General features: G+C 41.9%; 1 protein-coding gene across 2 annotated transcripts in view; it reads left to right on the forward strand.

Annotated features, from left to right (window-relative positions):
- Nucleotides 1–9,934: 9,934 nt before the first annotated feature.
- Nucleotides 9,935–17,204, forward strand: part of LOC309535390 (adhesion G protein-coupled receptor E3-like) — a 31,653-nt gene continuing 24,383 nt past the window's right edge. Inside the window, exons 1-3 of one of the 2 annotated variants that reach the window (XM_082228428.1) lie at nucleotides 9,935–9,952; nucleotides 12,321–12,380; nucleotides 13,997–14,067. The gene's annotated coding sequence lies outside the window, so the exon portion shown is untranslated. Of the gene's footprint in view, nucleotides 9,953–11,720; nucleotides 11,773–12,320; nucleotides 12,381–13,996; nucleotides 14,068–17,204 lie in introns of those variants that run through there. The other variant, XM_082228427.1, reaches the window with a different exon arrangement.

Raw genomic sequence — 17,204 nt, forward strand, 5'->3', positions numbered from 1 at the left:
TTTTGCTATCTGACTTCTTGTGACTTTTCGAATAAACAGAGTATTTCTTATCTCTCTTCCTTGATCCTCTGTCTCTTTTTATAACCAAGTGCTAGGCTGTCTCACATTTGTTTCTTTGCTTTGAGGTCAATATTTGTTCCCTAATGTGATAATTTATTGTCAATGTTATTGTTTTTTGCTTTGTTTTATAAACAAGCTCTTTCCCTTAATCCTAGGTTGGCCATAGATACTTTGGGTGCCTCCTCTACACAAATGGGGTTATTGTTGATTGAAATTAACAACAAGAAAAATTTAAACTGATCTTTGTTTTAATTGCTATTAGTCTAGATGAAGTAGCAGGAATTTGACTATTGTGCCAAAATGCAGTTGCTGCAACTCCTTGCAACAGGAAAGCTTCCTGCTGCCCTTTTTGTCAGCCTGTCACAATTGCTGATCTCAGCAAAATTTGGAGATTTTCTTGGTAGTAAGGGAAGGCACTCTGTATATGCTCAGAAATATTCTCCATTTCATTACAGTTTTCAGCAACATTTGGAGGTATCCTTGGTAGTAAGGGAAGGCGCTCTGCATATGCTCAGAAATATTATTTATTTCATTGCAGCTTTCAGAACTGAATCCTGCTGCTAAATTATACCTGCTCAGGGAAGCTATCATGAATATGCCATGCAGTTTCCTTTGGCAAAAACTGACCACTTCCCCAAAAGAAGATTTTTTTCAAGTCAGTCATTAAGAATGATTAGTGCTAATATTTTGACTGTGGATGGAAAGAAGAAGTGAAACTTTAAAATAGAAAGGAAGATAAAAGGAACTATTTCTGTATAATAACTTTGCATAAATATCCCATGATGCATGATGAATCACTTGGTAATCACGTAGAAGCGTCGGAGAAGACATCCGGCTGCAAAAAATGTTTTGTTCAGCTCTATAATTGGCAGTTCATTGACCGTGAACACTTGGTTTTATTTTTGCTTTAAGAAATTAACAATTACATCAGCATTCCTAATATTAATCAGTGTCTGTAGTACTATATTACTAAGGTAGGTTTTTAAAAATGCAAATTTTCACTGCAATCTAATAGCCACTAACTTTGAAAATAAGCCCCTTTCTTGCAAGTAGACATATATCAAATTGCTGTTAGAAAGGTATTAATGGCATCGATTCAAGTTTTCATACTATATACATGATATTAGGCGATATGAATTGCTGTGGTAAATTAATGCTGTTTTATGGTCTTCCTCAATGGATTTCTCACTCAATTTGACCCATATGCAATTGTTTGGCAGGATGTCTGGTTATTATGAGCCATTTTTGATCACAATATGTGCTATTAAAATAAACCTCCTTTTTTTTTGCATTTATTTAGAATATATCTGAGCATATATTTTTGAACCTTGTTATGCATTTCCCGCCAGCACTGCTGAAAACTCTCTTCCCCCCCCGTCCTTACCAATGAAATCTGAGATTGCTCCCCTGTTCTCACAGCTTCTACCAAAAGCTGTTTGTTGAATAGAAGTTGCGTATAAGATAAAAAAAGCTACAGAAGCAGAAAGAGGGAACCTGCATAAAACTAGACAACGACTGCAATCCTTCTGGTGCATAGGATTGCCCTGTGGGTCAGATTAACAGGGCAAAATCCACAGCATTGCTTTCAAACAGATATTAAATATAGCAAATTTTACCAGCTGAGCATCTGACTATGTATGTAATTAAACACACACACACACCCACACCCACCACCTCTAGATTGTCTTGTTTATTTAGCAACAACGCTACAACTATTAAGTATGAGAGAACTTGAAAGATCCAGTTCTCAGGTAGCATCTTTTGTATTTCACTCTAACAGGATTCTTCTTTCTGCTGCTCCTTTCTGAGCCCCTCCAATATTTCTAGGCATGCTACTGTCTGCAATTTACCCAAAAGTGCACCTGTTTAGACCTATTTCCTCTGTTTGCCCTTTCATCCCTATCCCTTTTCACCTGGTTCAGCTCCCAGTGTAAAGGTGAGTGCCTGCTGCTGCTTTCTCAGGTGGCAACCCTGTACACCTGGACCTGAGAGCAAGTCCCTTTGCACTCAGTGGGACTTGTTTCTGAGCAGATATGTGTAGGGTTGCACTCTCAATCACTGGCAGCCCACCTCTCGACCAGGGTATGTTTCTCAATGCTTGTTGCATTTCATTTCATTCTCTTTCCTCGCCTTATCTTTGTAATAATCTTCTTGTATCTTCCATAAACACCCGTCTTTTCTTCTCAGAATTGCGGGCATGGAGTGTTTTTGCCCAAATAACCACACAAAATAAACACAAGCTTTTGTGCAACCGTGGATGATTTTTCAAGTGTGGGTACCCGCTTTCTGAACCATTCACATGATGTAGATAAGTACATACCTCCTTCTTTACAATGAGCATCAAATATTTCTTAGGTCAAATGGATGAAGTTGAATGAGCACATCACAGAATTCTAACTTCTTCTATTATCTAGTAAGGTTTCTGTGATGGACAGAAGCACTCTCAAAAAAGGTGGATAATGCCTTTATCTGACAAAAAAACTTTGAGGAAAAGGCACTTCAGGATTTTTTGAATTTACACATTCCTGTTATCTCCTTGTTTTAACTCCTCTCCTTGGCCATTTTCACACAAACCTTTAATTCAGATTAGCACACACACAGGGCCGGATTTAGGTTTGATGAGGCCCTAAGCTACTGAAGGTAACATATTTTAATATGTGATATTTTAGGGGAGCAGGCTAGCTGGCGAGACCCATCACTTACATCATAGGAGCCTACGCAACACAAAACACTGTTGCTGTATGTAGGTTTAATTTTATTTGTTTTTTATCTTATATTTTGGAAATGTACATCCAGTCCCCCCCCTTTAGATCTTATCCTAGATTTTGGAAATGTACATCCATATTTTTTCTTTAATTTTTTGGGGGCCCCCAAGAGAGTGGGGCCCTAAGCTATAGCTTGTTTAGCTTATACATAAATTTGGCACCACACACACACACCTTTGTTTCAATGCTATCTGTTCTTACTTAGATCCAATTCATATAACCATTGGATACCTGGCAGCTGACTGTGTGCAACTGTGGCTCATGCATGGAGCTGAACTATTGCACACCGCTGCAAATGCTTTTTAAAGAACAAAACCACAAACCTGACTCCTACAGTAAAATCTGACACAGGATGGTGGCTGCAAATAATCAGATGGCTAGAAGCAGCCAAGGCAGTAGGCAGGGATACGCAAATCTCTCAGTTTCAGGTTCTCTCAGTCTTTCCCCCATTAAAAATTAGATTCTCTGCATTTCTACATCAGTTTGTGAATTTTGTTTAAGTCCTCATGAAAATTCACCAGTGAATTTCTCCTAATATACACTTTTGTATGCAATTCTGTGTAATATACATGTTTTTGCAGAGCAATTTCCCCTGAAATAATGCATTTTGTATGCTATATTCACCAATATGTGCATTTTTATACACACATTACCCCAGTATATGCAGTTTCTTATGCATTACCTGGCCTAAAAGGAGAATTGCAAAATTCAGGGACTTTTGAAGGATGGCTGTGTTTTGATTCATGTATAGCTTCAGATAGTACAGATTTGGTAGGTTCACCTTTAAATGCAAACGCAGTCAAGTTTCTCCTCCATCCCTACCAGTAGGTGACAGCTTTTCAGTGGTCACTATATGCCAAATGTGACTTGATCCGGGGAGAGGAGTTAAAATGGAGGTAGCAGGAATATCAGGTCCTCTTTAAAGAAGTGAGCATACCTCTGTTTCTGGTTTCTGAAATAGGAGCCTGGAAGCTGGAGGCTGCAGAGCACTAACATGCCCCAGGCTGTTATTTAAAAAGAAAAGAAAAGCCACATATGGCTAGTTGTGGCTCTCAGTCTGCCTCCTATGGAGGTCTGAATTGGGGGCGTAGGCTGTGGCTTGCCTCTTCAGTACCCCTGTTCATTGCTGATTTCAACCTCAAAACCTCTCCCCTCCATGTGATACCCTTTTTCCTCCAGTTTACTGGAAATCCCTTCTTTTTCTCTCAGTTGCTATGGCAACCATGAGAAGGTCAATTAGATAACGGATGTGCATGTAGGGATTAGATGTCAGATGGTTAACAGCCTGGCTTGATAGACAGCTTTTCCTCAATTTTTAACAACTTTGCTGTCGTAGTAACTGATTACCCTCAGTTGCAAAAACATAATAGCCTTCTGTAATTCAACTTCCTTCAAACGACACACGTGGTTTACACTTACGCTCAGGCATATTGTACCCTTTCCTAAATTACAAAATGTGCGACCCATTTTTTTTAAGTTTAAAAAACCCTCACTCCTGACTGCGCGCCAACTTTCTATGGAAAGCAAATCCACAAAGGTCAGGCTAACACGGAAAGCTGAATGAATATCTGTAAAAGTAAGGTTGGGAAATGCGATGCCCTGCTTACTATTTTGGGATCTTGAATTTAAGCTGCTGATTACAGAATTATACGAGTGGACAAGGCTTGATCAAATCCCACCACAGGCCATAAGGATACTGTGCACTTGCGCTGTATACACACAAGGACTGCAGTCTAGCTCGTTGTATTAATTAATCCAAAGAAATTTATTTCTAATGCTGTGGGACGCAGGTGGCGCTGTGGGTTAAACCACAGAGCCTAGGACTTGCCGATCAGAAGGTTGGCGGTTCGAATCCCTGCAACGGGGTGAGCTCCCGTTGCTCGGTCCCAGCTCCTGCCAATCTAGCAGTCTGAAAGGATGTCAGTGCAAGTAGATAAATAGGTACCACTCTGGCGGGAAGGTAAACGGCATTTCCGTGTGCTGCTCTGGTTCGCCAGAAGCGGCTTAGTCATGCTGGCCACATGACCCGAAAGCTGTACGCCGGCTCCCTCGGCCAATAAAGCGAGATGAGTGCCGCAACCCCAGAGTCGGTCACGACTGGACCTAATGGTCAGGGGTCCCTTTACCTTTACTTTTTAAAGGGTATCATTAGCAACAGCAGCCTTGCCATCCCACTCCCAAATTCAAAAAGGCCAGTGGGCAGTATTAATAGTAGTAGTAATTGCTGCTGCTGCTATCATCATCATCATCATCATCATCATCATCAGGGTGCTTACTCACAAACTCATCACCAAGAGGTAAGAAGGTGAGGCAGTAAGATCTGGCAGTTGGCAGCTATTTGACCCTTTGACTACCTGTGTCTATGATAATGTCACAGTCCACACAGAACCGAGAAGTAGAATTAATCTGAATGTTGCAAACCTAAAATTACTGGTAATAATACCATATTGGCACAAATATAAGCTGCACCTGCAAATAAGCCGCACCTTTAAAATTCAAGGGGGGAAAAGAAAAAAAGACAATACCTGAATATAAGCCGCCTGCAAAAGTTGTTGTACAATCTCTAAAATCGTGAATCGCTATTCAATTGCTACAAATCCATAGGCACTCACACCCGTAAATGGCAAGTGTAGAATAAAATCCTATGGGTACTAGAGAGGACCCGCAAGTGGGTTAAACACCTGTCCATAGCACTGTAAATACAAATAAAAAAACCAATATTGCACTGTAAAATACGGGGAAAGCGATGAATGGCATTAGAATTAATTGCACAACAGTCTCAAGCTTGCAAATCAGCAATAAAACATTTTTTGTTCCGTTTTACCATATGTCTGTTTCAGCAGCGATATGATAAAAGCCAGTTTTTGTAAGGTCGCGAATTTAAGCTACACTTTGACTTTTCATGGTCGGAATTTGGAAAAAAAAGTGTGGCTTATATTCAGGCCAATACGGTATATTAACAATAATGAATGAAGCAAACATAGTAGGGCAACTGGAGTGGAAAGTCAACAGTGATCTAGAGGAGGGAGGAAAATAAGCAAGGGTCCCACACCACTCTTTCAGTCCGGGGTTTGTTGACATATTTTCCAGCTGGCAATAGTTATGGTGGCCTCAGCCTCATTCTGGAGGGAGAGTTTGAAAACAAGTGGGGGAGTGGGAATGGTCTCAGATCAGGTTGTTCAGCACTGCTCACCAAGTTACCGTCACCACACTTTCTCCCTCAAACAGGAATGGTTGTCTTGTTTTTCGGTTTTGCTTTTTTTTGAAGGGGAAGAGGACTTCTCACTGGATCCAGCTGCTGGCTGTCCCTTGGGCCTCACCTCAGAAATCCAGCAGCCCTCTGGACCAGATAAAGGTTGACTTTGATCCTTGACTGAAACAATCCTGTGGTGAAAGCATGATAATACAATCAGGTACGAGATATTGATATGATGAAGTACAGAAATGATGCAATAAGCTCTCAGAGCCCTTTGTCCTTTACTGTTACCATTGGTGGTCCTGCTAGGGCCATTTCCCCATCTTAAACCTGATCTCTGGTGTGGCATGGATGCTACCCCACCCCTGGTGCTTTCCTTGGATCTGCTGCCTTGGAATTCCTCCTCCTTAGTGACACATCTTGATACAGGCTGCAGTTGCTCATGGTGAGGTATAAATATTCTGCAAATGCCTTGGAGGAGCTCTTTAGCCATATATTTTGGAGTATTGCCTTTTTGCCCAGTAACAGATTCTGGAGAATCCCTGCCATGCATTCCCCTCGTAATTTGGAGTCACTGTGTGGCACCATTGTCCCCTGGCTTTGGAGTTATTGCTATGATTTTCATGCAATAAATAAGATTAAATTGTCTGTATCTATAAAGGAGCAAAGTCAAAAAAATTCCTCCCACTTTGATAAGAGCAAGGCAGGGGCAAAGATTTAAGCTCTCTACCTTGGCCTGTCTTGAGGGTAGACCCCACCAGCTTTGTGTGAAACAAAACCAAACCCAGTAGCACAATGACATTGAACGTCACATCCTTTAAAAGACATAAACTACAGAAATATCTCACCTGAAAAGTCCCTTAGTTAGCTTGGATAGGCTGAGCCACTATGTGCAGCAGAATAAAATGGGAAATTTTGGGACTATGACTCTTTACCTACAAGTCTGAAGTTGTGCCATCCATTCAACTATCTCAGCATTCTTTTGCCTCATTCTGCTGAATGAAGCTGACTATGGCTTGGGACAGATTCAGCTAACCGGTCCCACCAGCAGAAGCCCATGAAAGATTTGCACTAGCACAGTTGGGCTTCCTTACCCCTTACCAGTAGTGCACACTGTTGGGGAAATCTCTGCTTGGCTTAAGAGCAAAGTGTTTTTCAATGAAGAACAATCTGGTTGAATAAGAAACCAAAAAAACCCCTCATTTCACCACTTTGCTAAAAATAGCACAGCCTGTGGTTTAAACTGTATAGAAACATGTCTCGTCTTGAACTCTTTAATGAAGTGAAACAAAAATCCATACATTAGTCATCCTTTGCACAGTCTGGCTGGCAAGTCTGACTTGGACTAGTTTATTCTTATTCGTATTATTATGTCTGGCGGTTCCCTCACTGCGAGAAGCGAAGTTACAAGGAACCAGGCAGAGGGCCTTCTCAGTAGTAGTGCCCGCCCTGTGGAACACCCTCCCACCAGATGTCAAAGAAATAAACAACTATCTGACATTTAGAAGACATCTAAAGGCAGCCCTGTTTAAGGAAGCTTTAAATATTTGATGAATTATTGTATTTTAATATTTTGCTGGAAGCTGCCCAGAGTGGCTGGATAAACACAGCCAGATGGGCGGGGTTTACATAATTATTATTATATTATTATGCTGGGACAGAGATGGTTAGACTGATCCAGCTTTTTTGCCAGGAAAAGGATTTTCACAGGGAGTGGGGAGGATGTAGGAGTGGGATGAACATTTTGAATTTTTCTTTCCAGCTATTCCTTGAGTGGGGGCTAAAGCAAAACCCTCCTAAAAAAACAACAACATGATGGGGAGGTGGGAAAGGAATTTCTCTGAAATTTCCAGGAAGGGTTAGCCATCCAACTGACTTGACCTTAGAGGTGGCCTGGATTTTTCATGTTTTCTTAATATATATAATATTTTAAGTTTTAAAAGAAAACTTAAAATAAACAACGAATCAACAAAATGAACACTGAACCACCTCTCTAGATAAGCAAGGTGAGCATTTTTTCAGTGTCATTATTTGCACTTCTGGGCAAAATTGTCAGATGAATCAGTTCCCAATCAGTTCCCAATCAGTTCCCAACGCTCACATCATCACAAGGCTCCTTCTGCGGCTTCCTGCTGGCTGCACTTCCTGGAAAGCCTTGGGATCAACTCCACAACAATTGCATTGTTTTGCTCCCAAGGCATTGCGTTGTTTTGCTGCCAAGAAAGTGTGGCTGGCCAGAAGTGTCTCAAGGTTCTCTCCATAGCATCTTACCAGCTGCACTTCCAGGCGGGATCCAGGGCTGGTGGGGGTGTGGCCTGGGGAGACTCTCAAGGGCCAGAGAGAGAGAGGGCTAGAAGGCTGCATTTGGCCACTGGGCTTGGGATTCTCCACCCCACCTTTAATTCTTAAATTGCCACCATTAACTTTCAGTTTTCCTAGACCCATTTTGAGTCAAGCTAATGACCCCTCCCCTCCCCAGATGTGTCAAAATCTGATGTGCAGGTTTCTTAACAATGTGCCCCCGAAGCTGTGAGCTTATGGAAAGTATACATTATGGAGATGGCTCTGGCAAGTGCAAAGAAAGTTGATTCTCTTCTACATGTTACACTGCTTTCATAGATACCCCTGATTTGACCTTCGTCCTTGAGACCTTTTCATTTGTCAGGCTTTTTTCTTTCATTTTCAGAGGCCAAAGGTTGAGAGACATCCAAGTCCTTTTTTATCCCAAGTATCCTTACAATTATACAGGACTGCAGTCATGGTTCCTGGCCGCTAGAGGCCACTGTAGTCTTTATGCATATATAGAGAGACAATGACAGCAATTGTTGGTGACGGTGTTGGTTTATTAGGGAGAGGGAATCAAACATGAACTAAAAATATCACAATGCAGCAAGTATCTATCCTAGGTAATAAGAGCCTTATCTCCTGGTTTAAATATAACATGCACCCAACTGACAATATGATAATGTTGTTGTGTAAATATACAATGCGACTGCACTTGGAATACTGCATAAAGTTCTGGCCGCCTCACCTGAAAAAGTATTTCTCTCTCTCTCTCTCTCTCTCTCTCTCTCTCTCTCTCTGTACTAGAACTTGGGGCTATCCAATGAAATTGAGTGCTGGAAGATTCAGAACAGGCAAAAGAAAGCACCTCTTCTTACAGCGTATAGGAATTTGTTCCTCCAAGAGATGGTGGTGGTCACCTCCTCAAACGGCTTTAAAAGAGGATTGAACAAATTCATTGAGGACAAGGGTATCAATGGCGGACAACCACTATGGCTATGTTCTACATCAGTGTTGGAGGAGGAATGCCTCTGAATAGCACTTACTGGGAATCACAAATGTGGATAATGCACTCCCATTCTGCTTGTGGGATTCCCATGGGCATCTGGTTGGTCACTGCAAGAATAGGATGCTGAACTAGTTCTGCCTTTGGCTTGATTCCACAGCCACATCACATGGCCTCATGCACTTCCGCTACACTTGGGGAACACCGATGAATTTTATGTTTTAATTTCAATGGCAGATTCCAATTGTAAGATGACAGAGCGCACAACCAACTTCTTTGCTGTGGCCATCAAAACTAGATCGCAATTATTGAAGGGGAAATTAGTCCAAATTTTCTGTATTTTTACCTGTTTCTGGATTTTGTAATGTTCTTGCAAAAAGGGCACAATTTGTGTGCGGGGACAGGTGTTTTGTTCCCCCCTACCCCACTTATCTTGATACTCTTACAGTGTATTTGATGTTTATGGTCTGTAGACCAAATACGCTTGACTTAAATATTCATTATGTAAAGTGTAGAGTAACGTGATGACTCGTTCAAAACATCTGCTGTCAGCATTTCCCAGTTCCTGTATGCTTTAAGTCTCAAGCATTCATTACCTCACTGCAAACAAGACCATGAGGACTACACTCAGCTATCTTCTGGGTGAGTAGGAAATTGCTAGGCTAAGAAATCCAACGTAAGCAAGGAAAAATAGCTCAGAGAGAGAGCAAATGCATTGCACCTAGAAGGTGGCAGACCCAGTCTCAGTCCCTGTCATCAGCAGTTAAGAGGATCAGGTAGTAGCAGGCAATGTGAAATAACTCTTTTCTTCCTGATACCCTGCAGAACTGATGTCAGTCAGAGTGGAGAAACAGACAGACAAATAGTCTGACTTGGTTTAAGGGTGTTTCTTATGCAGGCAGATAAAAGTGAGCAACCCATAGAAACGAAATCTACATACCAGTCAGTGCGCCTGGCTGGTTGGTGGTTTGAGCCCACCTAGGGAAGGATTCCTACATTGTAGGGAGTTGGGCTAGATGATTCTCAGGGTCTCTTCAGATTCAATAATAATAATAATAATAATAATAATAATAATAATAATAATAATAAAAATAAATTTATTATGTATACCCCACCCATCTGGCTGGGTTTCCCCAGCCACTCTGGGCGGCTTCCAACAAAATATTAAAAATACAGTAAAACATCAAACATTAAAAACTTTGCTGAACAGGGCTGCCTTCAGATGTCTTCTAAAAGTCAGATAGTTGTTTATTTCCTTGACATCTGAAGGGCTGCCTCGTTCCTACTGAGTCTAAGACTGTAGAAGTTAACACTTAAAAAAATCTATTGTAGAAGGTTTTGCAACTGAATTATTTGCACATCTTTATAATATGTTTGTTCCTATTGGGATAGCTCCTAACATCTTATACGAAAGCAAACCTAGATCCGGTCCGCACTGAGCATTAGGGGTGGGGGTGGGGAAAAGATCCTTTCTGATCCTGGTATGCCCCATTGAGATGGCCGTAGTTTAGCTTCCACCAGATCTATCCGTAGGCAGAAAGGAATCATGATGGGAGCAGTGCGAAACTACCTCCAGCTGTTAAGGCTGCCAGGGCTTCTATGCACTTGGGAGAAAGCAGTGTGGCTCATTTTAAGGTAGTGCCTGTTAAGCTTGGCGTGTGCAAGAACTTTCATGGGGCCACAACACAACAAACTGCAATGAGGACCATTTAGCCAAAGCCTTCAGCAGACTCTATTTTCAGCGAAAGTGGTAGACCCATATGCAAGGATTAGCACTAGTGTAACTCAACTTCCACCCCTTTCCTCCCCCTGTATGCACCCACACAGCCTCCAGCATCTGCTTTGGAGGTTTGAGAGAACCCCCAGAATAGCCCCAGGGGGCACGTGGGGGGAGGGGAGAAGGAGGGAGGACTTTCCAGCACACAAAGAGAAATCTTTGCCTTGATGGAGTATTCGCTTTGGCACTGTGTTGAACACCAGGCTCTCCCCATAGCTCAGTCGGTAAAGCATGGTACTCTTGATTTTGGGGTCTTAGATTTGAGCCCCATGTTGGGCAAAAGTTTCCTGTATTGCAGGGGCTAGATAATCCTCATGCTCCCTTTCAACTATACAATTCTATGATTCTATGCTTAAGGAGGAGGCGGCAGCAGGGAGTTACAGCCCCTTCCAGAAAAAAAACACACCTGGGAATATTTGAAGGATATCTATTTCAGTAAAAATGCAAAGGACCCTTTGGCATTTTAAAGATGAATGCATTCAATTTTGCGAGGAAGACTTTTCTGCTTTAGACATCTTTTTGCTTAATTTCCAAGCACCTGCCGTCTCAGCAACGTTCTGTTAAAAGAATCAATACAGGGCTTTCTATCCCAGCAAACAGGTATTTTTAACACAAATTTATTTTGGTGTTTGGATCATTTTTCACAGGATTATCTCCGGATTTCTCATCCTCGAAAATGTAAAAGGTAGAAATTACTTCATCTGCTGCGGGATGGGGAGGGAAGGTCAGTGATAACTTAAGTTACTGCGGCTGTGATGCAGTGTATCTACGCCAGCTCATTTTCTTTGCAGTGAAAGCCTGCTTTTCATCATGTTGTCCCTTTTCTAAAGTTATCCATAACCACAGCAGCTTTTAAATTATTGAAAAATAAGGTTTTACAAAGCCCAGTCTGGGATGCTAGTTCTCCTGCGCTGCATAGAGCTCACTTGAACTTACGGGGACAGGCTAGTGCAATTCCAGCTATATCAATGTGTTTGTATACTCCATATTTTTATGGAACATTCAAAACATTTTTGCTATTTGTTGGCAGCAAAAGTGGGACTATGCTGGTGATTTTCAGGGAGGGCTTCTCCCAGTGGCAGTAGTGGCAATCCTCCAGCTGGCGGCTAACCCCCCATCTTAAAGTGCCTTGTTCAGCAGCTTCCTGTTTTCACCATTTTCAATTTTGTATAATACACATATGCAAGTAAGTAAAAAAAGAAAGTGATAAGATGCTGCTTCTTTTTTTAATAGGAGCACTTGGTCCACAGCAACAGCTCCCTGCTGCATATTGGATTCTTTTGGAATCGAAAGGTACATTTTGGACCATATCTGCAGCATTAGCAAATCATATGCTAAATAAACTGAATAGTGCACATAGCACCATGGAGTGGTGCCTGACACTAAACAGACACCAACACAGCAATTGCACCTGTTATAAATCAGCATATAAAGTCCATGCAACCATATACAAGTGACCTCATGGCACAGTGTAGATTGCTGTAGATTAGTAGAGCATTGGCTTGAATTTGATTGCCACAGAACCAGCTGCAAAAATCCATTGACTAAGCAGCATTTAAAATTTAAATATTAAATCATAACAAAAACCAGGACAGGATCGCCAGATTAGGATTCTCAGTCTCAAGGATAGCTGTCATCAAGTTGCCAGATACTGAGATGAAATAAGTACAGTGGTACCTCGGGTTACATACGCTTCAGGTTACATACGCTTCAGGTTACAGACTCCGCTAACCCAGAAATAGTACCTTGGGTTAAGAACTTTGCTTCAGGATGGGAACAGAAATCGTGTGGCGGCGGCGCAGCAGCAGCAGCGGGAGGCCCCATTAGCTAAAGTGGTGCTTCAGGTTAAGAACAGTTTCAGGTTAAGAACAGACCTCCAGAACAAATTAAGTACTTAACCCGAGGTACCACTGTACTACTTTTCCTGTCAAATGGAGGAGACTTTTCCTGGCCTCTTGCCATATTGACAGGCACTCCATGTGACATTATTTGGACACGTGCCTGCTGACTTGCTAGTAGCGATGAGTGCAGCCATGGTCCACCGTTGTCATTGGCTCATGCTGAGTAAAGCAGGACGGTCCGATTCATCTGCCACTGTGACTCAATTGACAGGACCACCATAGAATCGTGGAGTTGGAAGAGACCCCGATAGTCATCTTGTCAAACCCCCTACAATGCAGGAGTCTCATCTAAAGCACCCATGACAGAGGACCACCCAATCAGTGAAGGAGAGTCTACCACCCTGTGAGGCCTTGTGTGGATCCCAGATCCCCTCAACTGCTGCTCATTGCTTGGTCATCTACGGCCCTCTATCCTATCACTATGACTTAATCAAAAGCTGACATTTATTCAGAGGGAACCAAGGCAGTATAAAATAGAGATGGTCTGAAAATATTGCATAGAGCTGAACCTTGTTCCCTTTTCAGATGAAAGTCATTGCACTAGTTAGTACTGCTTCTGCATGTTTGGCGTAGCTATTTGCTGGTTGTCCACACCTTCCTAAGTACTTGTCAGTAAGACCTCTTCTGGATGAATTTGGATGAAAGAGGGACCATTTCTGCCCTTGAAACACACTTTTTATTTTCCTAGGTTTCTTTACTGGGCATGAGGAAGACACGGACTTCAATGGCAGTGGCATAGTCTGTGAAGAAGGATACAGGGTTGTATCTAGGAAAAAGATTTACCGGTATATGTGTATAACACTGTGATGCCAGATGGCGGTGTGGAGTCCTGTCTTTCATCGATGTGATTTCCCTTCATAAAGTTTACAACACGTTTGACTGAAATGCTTCTTTAATGCGTCTTGATCCATCCTATGTTAAAGCTACTGTTCTGAATTTTGCCCCGTGCTCTGCTTATATATCACAAACTGCTGCAAACATTAAATAATGGATTTTTTTATTTTCCAGAAAAATGAAGAAAGCACTGCTTCAGGAAAACAACAGAAGGTGGAAGAGCCATAATCCAGTACTGTGTTTTCGTATCTATCTCCCATGTCCAAATTACAACAGAATGAAACTGGACAGACTACAGGAAAGTTTCAGATCCAGACAAATATTCCTTGTTTGGTTGCCTTATCCTTTTTTGAAAGAAGATTATTTTGCATTTTTGTAGACGTAACATAGAAGAAGACACCCCCTTTCCATCACAAGAGTACCTCCAGAAAGTCAAGATGCTCCCATCTTTTCGATGTACCAGGATTCCAGAACCATGCAGATGCTGAACTCCAAGACCTTTCCTATTGATATTAGCATTTTCTCTCTGTAACTTAAGAAACCAATATCTTTTTTAGATCTCTAACATTCCTCTTGCACTTTCTATTTTTCGATGGGACAGTGTGTGCTCTTAACAAAGCAATGGATTGAAGAAACACAGCAGAGAGAACACATCACTATTATTGGAGCTGCTCAGTAGTGCCTTGGCAGCACCACACTATTGGCAATAACTCTTCTCTCTCTCTCTCTCTCTCTCTCTCTCTCTCTCTCTCTCTCTCACACACACACACACGTAGTGATCCTTGAGTGTGTGCTTGGGTTGTTGAATTGTGTGATAAATGAAGACTGTGAATGGCTATATTGGAGTGCATCGGGGCTTTGCATGGATGGACTTTAGAGGTCAATCCCCTTGATCTAATGAGCGATTCATCTAACTCTTTTCCAATGCCAATTCGGTGTTATCCAGGACCAGTACACACGTGGGTAATCTGCTTGGAAACTGGCCCTTTTCAGTCCAGGATTCCAATGTGCTTTGATTCCAATGAATGTGAATGGATTATTAGGAGCACCAACTAATTATATATTCCACTTTCCAAATCATACTGGTCCGCCTTCTGAGATGAATATAAGGATAACTAAGAGAAACTAATGGGAGAACAAGGAGACACAGTCCTATCCCCTCTAGCCAGTTTATGGCAACATGTGATTACCAATGAGGGCAGGCATGGGGAACCTGTAGCCTTCCAGATGTTGCTGTACTACAAATCCCATAATCCCTAAGCATTTAAAGCCCTAAATGGCCTCGGTCCAGTATACTTGAAGGAGCGTCTCCACCCCCATCGTTCTGCCCGGACACTGAGGTCCAGCGCCAAGGGCCTTCTGGCGGTTCCCTCGCTGCGAGGAGCCAAGTTACAGAAAACTAGGCGGAGGGCCTTTTCAGTAGTGGCACCCGCTCTGTGGAACGCCCTCCCACTAGATGTCAAAGAGAACAACTACCAGACTTTCATAAGACATCTGAAGGCAGCCCTATTTAGGGAAGCTTTTAATGTTTAACAGACTATTGTATTTTAATATTTTGTTGGAAGCCGCCCAGAGTGGCTGGAGAAACCCAGCCAGGTGGGCGGGGTATAAATAATAAATTATTATAATATTATTATTGTCCATAGTCCAACAGCATATGGAGGGCAGCAAGTTCCTCCTTCCTGCATTAGGAGTACCTGTATCTCACACTGTATTGCACAGTAGTTGCTATGCATTATTAATACAGCATGAAAAAGAAAATAAATCACAAGAAATGAATCTAACATCTTTTGGTGCTTTTCTCCCCTGCCTTGCCCTTCCTGCTGACCTCAGAAATGGCACCCCAACTTCACTCACAATAACTGTAAGCTTTTGCACATGGATTACTACTAAAAGCTTAGCCTTGGGGAAGTTTATTAATTTGGAATTAACAGTTTTCAGGTCATATTTGCCAATGCCATGACCTGCAGGTTCTTTAAAGCAAATACTAATTTTAAAAGGACAACATTGGAGCTGCTATTTTTAGCTCAAATACATGGTTATGAATTTAAAATGCAATTTGAGTTACCGTATTTTTTGCTCCATAAGACGCACTTTTTTACTCCTAAAAAGTAAGGGGAAATGTCTGTGCGTCTTTTGGTGCAAATGTGTGGTCCCTGGAGCCAAATCGCCCTTGCCCTGCGCTCCTGGGCTGCTCTTTGGGGGTGGGGGGGAGGAGCCACGCTGCTCTGCTGGCAGCCTCCACTTTCCCCTGAAGCCCCAGCAAGGTTTGCAAGCAGCAGGAAGGCTGTGTGCTCCTGGGCTGCTCTTTGGGGGTGGGGGTGGGGAGCAGCAAATTGCCGCCTCTCAGTGCCTCCTAATTCAACTGCAAAGGCTTGATTGCCTAACTGGATTCTGAGCTCCATTTGAATTTTAAAAATATTAAGTTTGGGGATTTCTTCAAGCAGCAGTTTTGTGGAAATAGTCATAAATACATGCAAAGCATCTCCACAAACCAGTAATAGTGAGCTCAGCTAAAACTGAGCAGGCATCTGGCTCAGGAACAGTTTAAACTGCACAACTATAACCGGACATCCTGTGTGTTTGTGTGTGTGTGGACCATGTTCCTAGCAGCTAATCTTTATTGCAGAAAAGAGGCACTGATATTCCACTCCAAATCTATAATCCATTATACAAATTCTTACAAGTACAGTCCACCTATACCAAACCAAAAACATTGTGTTCTCTTGGTATTGAATGGAAGCTATTTATCTGCCCTCTTTTCCTCCTCTGTTCTTTGCTCAGTCACTCCATTTTGAATCTTCCTTTCAGAACAACCATTCCTGTTTTGAGAAAACTTCACAGATTTAGGAACTGGAGCGCAATCATTTGATTTCTTTGCTGTCCCTCCATACTCCAAGCACTTCTCATTTGCATAGCCCTGGTTTCTCTCCCTGACTATTACCATTCTTGATTAATAACAGTAAAATTATCAAGTTTTAGTTTATGCGACGGCTGCCAATACTGACTTCCCAGTGATAATGAAAACAGCTACATTGTAATGGAATGTCTATGCTTTTTCCATTCTCTTCATTATATACTGTGGCTCAATTTAAAGCAGCAAAGCAGACAGGAGCCACCCGCTTTGCTGTTTTAAATAGTTTAGTACAACATTTGAGTCAGAATTTTTTTTCTTGTTTTCCAGTTCTAAAAACTAGGCACGTCTTATGGTCAGGTGCGTCTTATGGAGCGAAAAATACAATGAGTTGCTGTTGCTTAAAGGTACAATTATTTGGCAGTGCCTTTGCCAGTCCAGGAGCCTCTAAATAACTTTTTTAAAAAAAGCATTAAATTCCAATTTTGATAGAATTGAAGCTCAAAAACATACACTCCTGGTTTAAAT

This window comes from Podarcis vaucheri (genome assembly GCF_965113315.1).
Source record: "Podarcis vaucheri genome assembly, chromosome: 6".
Taxonomy (NCBI): domain Eukaryota; kingdom Metazoa; phylum Chordata; class Lepidosauria; order Squamata; family Lacertidae; genus Podarcis; species Podarcis vaucheri.